General features: G+C 38.0%; 1 pseudogene; it reads left to right on the top strand.

Annotated features, from left to right (window-relative positions):
* The first annotated feature begins 792 nt into the window (after positions 1-792).
* LOC127902700 (uncharacterized) lies at positions 793-6,479 on the top strand (annotated as a pseudogene).
* Positions 6,480-7,595: the final 1,116 nt, after the last annotated feature.

Here is a 7,595-nt window from a genome sequence, read left to right as displayed (position 1 = left end):
GATGACGTGGCGCAATCCTGAGCGTCCAAACTGTTTTTAATCCGATGGCCATGATTTACTCCATGTATCTATAAAAAGGGGGCCTCCCCCCCCTAATTTGATATCTCTGAATCCATTTTTGGGATCCATTTTCTGTAATTCCCTCTCCATCTTGTATTTTCTTCGTATTTTAATAAATTCTCATTTTGCCCCTAGTTCAACTATGAGTGGCTAATTTTCTTTCAAGCTTGGGTTGAAGGTGAAGTCTCAACATGTGTCATGGGCTTAATTTGGTAAATTTATTTTCTCTTCCCCTCTAATTTTTGTGGATGTTTTGACTTTTCGTCGACAAATAATAATAGTCTTGTCTAGATACCGCCTTGGTTACACCGGCTCTCTAGTATAAGGTTATTATTATTTGGCACGGTAAGCCCTTAGCACCATATTGATTAGAGCGTGGTTCATGAGGTGTGGATTCCCCCCTCATGATTTAATTGGCATTAATACGGATTATTTAGCCCATGATGCATGTTGATACAGATCCAGATACCCAAGTACGTCAATTTAATAGATTTTCTCTTCAATTTATTCTCTCCATTGCAATTCCAATTTTAGAATTTATTCTCGCCATTTTAATTTAAGTATTAGCATATTCCAAATCATTTCCACCATAAATCCAACTACCCATTTACAAAATTAATTCTATATATAATTAAAATCCACCTCCTCGTGGGATCGACAGTCGTCACCATTAGTCTATACTACAATAGATTCGTGCGCTTGCGAGTACATTAAAATTTGCACAACAAGTTTTTGGCGCCGTTGCCGGGGAGGTAAGTAATTTTAATTCGTAAAATTAATTTTTGTGAATAATTTCTTTTATATATTTTCTTGTATTTTTTTTATTTTTATTAAAAAAAAAAAGAAAAAAAAAGTGAATCCGCATTTAGAGGTTAGTAATTTCTTTTCTTTTTCTCTTCTTTAAATTTCTGTAATTTAATTTTTAAGTTAATTTTTTTTCCTTGTAATTTTTGTTTATCTTACTAATTCTTTTTAGTTAATTTATTTCACGTATTTGTTTTTGTGTATTTTTATAGAAAGTTTGTAATAGCGCAATAAAGTTAGTATCGTAATTTCTCCCTCTTCTTTATTTTCATTTATTTTGTTCCCATCTTTATTTTTTATTTTATTTGTTTTGCATGCATGGTCGAAGGTCATTATTACCCAATCTTGAACCTATAGACCTTGAACTTGAGAAAACACTTCGCACACACAAACAAATTAAGAATAAAATGGATTTGCAACCACAGGAGAGGCCATTTAAGGACTATTTTAGTCCCTTAGCTAATTTGAGCACATCATGCATAAGATACCCAAATGTAGCTGCTAGGAGTTTTGAATTAAAACCTAGTGTGCTAAATTGTCTCCCCACATTTTATGGCCTAGAAAATGAGGATCCATATAATCATCTGAATGATTTTCACGCTATTTGTCAAACATTTAAATATGAGAATTTTTCAGACGATGATGTTAAACTTAGATTATTCCCATTTTCTTTAAAGGATAGAGCTCGTTCATGGTTAAATACATTGCCTGCCAATAGCATTTCATCATGGGAACAAATGGTTACAAAATTTTTGAATAAATATTTCCCAGTGCATAAAACCAATGCTATTCGCAGGGAAATCTCGGAGTTTACCCAGAGAGAGGACGAGCAATTTTTCGAAACATGGGAGAGATTCAATGGGCTACTTTTGAAGTGTCCACATCATGGGTATGAGAAATGGCACCAATGCCAATACTTTTTGGAGGGATTACTACCGAATGTGCAAGAATGGCTAATGGCAACAAGTGGAGGAGAGCTAATGTCAAAAAGTGCATCAGAAATTTGGGAATTCTTCCAGCGACAAGCGGATAATTCCCAACAACGGAGTCGATCACTCAGGAATACTAGACGAATTAAGGGAGTAAATGAGGTTCAAATTGGGGAGTCAACTTCGGGAATCAAAGAAGTCAAGGAGATGGTTGAAGGTCTTGCTCGACAAATAGCATCGTTATCGACTGCTAAATCAACAGAACCACATGACCATGACTCATACTCAGATCAAGCCAATGCCATAGGTGTAATGAGAAAGCCATCAAATTACAACCCATACTCCAACACATATAACCCTGGATGGAGAGACCACCCCAATTTTTCATGGTCTCAAGGATTTCAACAGAATGGACCAGCAGCTCCAATGCAACAAATTCCTCAAGTTCCTCAAGCCTCTCAACCACCATTTAGACCATACAATCAGAACCAGAACCACTCTCAACCTAGACCATGGGAGGATGCATTCCAGAATTTCAGGAATGTTACTCACTCCACGATTGAGCAACAAAACCGCACCATTGATGGATTACGAAATGAATTGAGAGCGGGTTTCAATTCACAAGCCCAATCAGTTTCAAGCCTCGAAAAGATGGTGGGACAACTTGCTTCTTCAGTTCAGACATTGGCAATGACTGTTGAGAAAGGTAAGTTTCCAAGTCAACCAGTGCCTAACCCTAAAGGAGTACATGAAGCAAGTACCAGTTCACCACAGCAGCATGGAGAGGTCAAAGCAGTCATGACCTTACGAAAAGGAAAAGAAGTCGACAACAAAGTGGAGATGCCAGTGACAAAAGAAAATCAAATTGTACCTGTGAATGTTGAGGACTCACCACCGGAGGAAAAAGAAGAAACCAACCCACGAGAATATGTTCCTAAAGCTCCATTTCCTCAGAGGTTAGCAAAATGCAAAAAGGGAAAATCCACAGGTGAGATTCTCGAAATCTTCAAACAGGTAAGTGTTAACATCCCTTTACTTGATGCTATTAAACAAGTTCCATCTTATGCCAAGTTTCTTAAAGACCTTTGTACTAAAAAGAGAAATATGCATGTTCAAAAGAAGGCATTTTTAACAGAAAACGTTAGTTCTATACTCCAACATAAAATTCCTTTAAAATGCAAAGACCCAGGCTCCCCCACTATCTCATGTAGTATAGGGAACCACACAATTGAGAATGCTTTGTTGGATTTAGGAGCTAGTGTAAATCTTTTGCCTTACTCTGTATTCGTGAAACTTGGACTTGGAGAATTACACCCAACTCCAGTGGTGTTACAGCTTGCAGATCGGTCCACGAAAATACCTCGTGGTATTGTGGAGGACGTGCTTATCCAGGTAGACAAGTTTTATTTTCCTGTTGATTTCATTGTAATTGACACTCAACCAATACAGGATTCAAGGAAGCACATCCCCATTATTCTAGGCCGACCTTTCTTAGCAACTGCGGATGCTCACATTCAATGTAGGACTGGAAATATGCAGTTGTCCTTTGGCAACATGACTATGGAGCTGAACATCTTCAACATTGCCAAACAACCTCACAGTGCAGATGATGGAATTGTTGATGTGGATTTAATTGAAGCATTAGTTGATGATACTTTTGTTTCAAACCTTAGTGATGATCCTTTACAAACATGTTTAACTCACTTTGGTTTGGATTTTGATATTGACAGATCGGTCGATGAGGTCAACGCCCTGCTTGACTCAGCACCATCTATGGACACTAATAAATGGAAGTCAAGAGTTGAGCAACTAGCACCATCAGAGAAGCAACTCATTCCATCATCAGAATCACCACCGAAACTCGAGCTCAAACCATTGCCCAACACTTTGGAATATGCGTTTTTGGGAGAAGAAAGTACTCTACCGGTAATCATCTCATCATCCCTAAATGACGAACAAAAAGGTAAGTTGTTGGATGTTTTAAAAGAGCACAAAGGGGCATTAGGATGGACCATAGCAGACATCAAAGGTATAAACCCAGTAGACTGCATGCATTACATTCACCTTGATGAAAATGCTAAATCTACTAGGGAAATGCAACGTCGGTTAAATCCTAATATGAAAGAAGTTGTTAGAACAGAAGTCCTTAAGCTATTAGACGCAGGTATCATTTACCCCATTTCTGATAGTTCATGGGTCAGTCCTGTACAAGTTGTCCCCAAAAAGTCAGGAGTCACAGTAGTTACGAATGCTGATAATGAATTGATACCCACTAGAGTAACTACAGGATGGCGTGTATGCATTGATTATAGAAAGTTGAATTCTGTCACACGTAAAGACCATTTTCCTTTACCATTTATCGATCAAATGCTTGATAGATTAGCAGGCCATGAATTTTATTGCTTTCTAGATGGCTACTCAGGATATAATCAGATTCCCATAGCACCAAAAGATCAAGAGAAAACTACTTTCACTTGCCCTTTTGGCACATTTGCATATAGGAGAATGCCATTTGGATTATGTAATGCACCTGCTACATTTCAACGATGCATGTTAAGCATTTTTTCTGATATGGTTGAACGATTTTTTGAAGTCTTTATGGATGATTTTTCTGTCTTTGGTGACTCATTTGATCAATGTTTACATCATCTAACACTAGTTCTACAGAGATGTATCGAGAAGAACTTGATCTTAAATTGGGAGAAATGCCATTTTATGGTAAAACAAGGTATTGTTCTCGGTCACATCATTTCGAGCAAAGGTATTGAGGTTGACAAAACCAAGGTGGATCTCATTTCTAATCTTCCTCCACCCAAAACAGTCAGAGAAGTAAGATCTTTCCTTGGGCATGCTGGTTTCTATAGACGTTTCATTAAAGATTTTAGTAAAGTTTCTAGACCCTTATGCAATTTGCTTGCTAAGGATGTACCTTTTGTCTTTGATGATTCATGTCTTGTTGCGTTTGAAAAATTAAAGCATTTGTTGACATCATCACCCATCATTCAGCCCCCGAACTGGAAATTACCATTTGAGCTCATGTGTGATGCATCTGATTATGCAGTAGGAGCAGTATTAGGACAAAGAGTTGATCGAATTCCCCATGTTATTTACTATGCTAGTATGACATTGAATGATGCACAGTTGAACTATTCAACTACTGAAAAAGAAATGCTAGCAGTAGTGTTTGCATTGGAAAAATTTCGATCATATCTCATTGGTTGTAAAATAATTATATTCACAGATCATGCTGCTCTTAAATATCTTCTCACAAAGAAAGATGCAAAAGCCAGACTAATTCGTTGGGTGTTGCTTTTGCAGGAATTTGACTTGGAATTCAAAGATAAAAAAGGGACAGAAAATGTTGTGGCGGACCACCTCTCTCGTCTCCATTTTGACACAATTATAGAACAATTACCATTAAATGAGTCATTTCCAGATGAACAATTAATGAGTGTGGAAGTATTACCTTGGTATGCTGATATAGTTAATTATCTTGTTACAGGTAAACTTCCAGAGCATTGGACCAAGCAAGATAAGGCTAAATTCTTTACAGAGATAAAGAATTTCTTTTGGGATGACCCATATTTGTTCAAGTATTGTGCAGACCAAATTGTTAGACGATGTGTCCCAGAAAGTGAAATTCAGAATATCCTTTCATTCTGCCATGAACAAGCTTGTGGAGGCCATTTCAGTGCTAAGAAAACCGCGACTAAAGTTTTACAATGTGGTTTTTATTGGCCAACTATATTTCGAGATGCTTACACTTTCTGTTCTTCATGTGATAGGTGTCAACGAATGGGGAGCATTACGCGAAGGAACATGATGCCACTAAATCCAATTTTAGTGGTTGAGATTTTTGACGTATGGGGTATCGACTTCATGGGACCCTTTCCCCCGTCTTTTGGTCATCAATACATATTGGTTGCTGTTGACTATGTATCAAAATGGGTAGAAGCTATTCCATGTAGGACCAATGATCACAAGGTGGTGATAGCATTTTTAAAAAGCAACATTGTTTCACGCTTTGGATTCCCTCGAGCAATAATCAGTGATGGTGGTGCCCACTTTTGTAACAAAGCATTCAAAGCTCTTTTGACAAAGTATTCAATCACACACAAAGTGGCGACCCCGTATCATCCGCAAACCAGTGGCCAAGTTGAGATCTCCAATCGAGAAATAAAGCACATATTAGAAAAGACGGTGAGGCCAGACAGAAAAGATTGGTCATTAAGACTTGATGATGCCTTATGGGCATATAGAACGGCTTTCAAGACCCCGATTGGGATGTCACCCTACAGGCTAGTGTATGGAAAAGCTTGCCACCTACCTGTGGAACTCGAGCATCGTGCATATTGGGCCATCAAGAAATTCAATTTTGACATGCAGCAAGCCAGCTCAGAAAGAAGATTACAGCTGGCAGAACTTGAAGAAATTCGCAATGATGCATACGAAAATGCCAAGATTTACAAGCAACGAATGAAAGTCTTCCATGATAAGCAAATTATGAGAAAATCGTTCACTCCAGGTCAGAAAGTGCTTTTGTTCAATTCTCGCTTGCACCTATTCCCAGGTAAGTTACGCTCTCGCTGGTCTGGCCCATTTATTGTTCATACTGTTTTTCCACATGGGGCAATTGAAATTAAAGACCAAAAGAACGGTGTCACGTTTAAAGTTAATGGTCAAAGATTAAAGCCATATCTAGAGTACCAACCACATGAAGAAGACACCGAAATAAATTTGAGTGACCCACCAAATTTGAATTGATTTTTTTTTCTTTTCGTTGATTTGATTTTTCTTTCTTTCTTGTTATTATTATTCTTTTGCTAATTGAAATTGTTTTTGCATAAGTGTGTTTATTTTACCATTAAGTTTTCTCTTATCATTTTTAATCATGAGTCTCATACTTAGACCGTTCCTCCTGAACATTCTTAAACCACTTCAACGTGTCAAAACTCATCTCAAAAGGCAGATTCAATTTTGTAAAACACAACGCATTTGGGCTCTACAACCACCAGAGTTAGTAGCCTATGTTGAGGGTTTAGAAAGCCAACTCAGAGACATTGAGAGAAGTGTTTACGACATCCAGTTGGAGCTTGAGGTAAATTCAATAAGAGGACGATTTTAATTTTCTTTGTGTGTTTTAATTTGTTTTTCTGTTTGTGTGCTTTAGTTTGTTACCCCGGTGAAGTGGCGGATAACGGTACTCCGTGACAATCAAGTCGGTTACTTCAGTTTCCCATAATAACTGATATTCTGAGGCGAAGGTATGGACAGAAACGAGATTCTAGCGAAGCTTCACAAGCGATTCCCTTCACTTCCTCAGAATGCCCTCCTTACGATCTATAAAGCTCGGTCCGAACGCATGCGATTACTCATGAGGAATAACATACCTGCTGACATCCGTTGGTTAATCGAGGCTAAAGTACGATCGGCAGGTGAGTTACCTCTAAAATTTATTGCATACATGCCTGGTTGTGGTAAAGGAAATTATGCAAGAAAACGACGAGCTCGAAAAATTTCTGTTGCTTGTCATAAGTGTGCCAGAATGAGTTGCAATAAAAACCCATGTTCTTTAGGAATGATGTCTGATAACAGGGAAGATAAGATTCAATTCATTAGGGATGGCTTGAATAAGGAGTCATTGGATGATATCCTTTTGTCTCTTGAAACGCATCCCAGTGGATATGTGCAAGGAGCGATTCTCCAGTTATGGTCATTATTCCAGAAAGAGCATGCACGATATAGTCTCGGGAATCTGACTATAAACGACCCTGTTTGCCAGTTTATAAGAAAACTGGATAG

Source organism: Citrus sinensis, chromosome 5 (genome assembly GCF_022201045.2).
Source record: "Citrus sinensis cultivar Valencia sweet orange chromosome 5, DVS_A1.0, whole genome shotgun sequence".
Taxonomy (NCBI): domain Eukaryota; kingdom Viridiplantae; phylum Streptophyta; class Magnoliopsida; order Sapindales; family Rutaceae; genus Citrus; species Citrus sinensis.
This window is presented reverse-complemented; position numbering and strand designations above follow the sequence as displayed.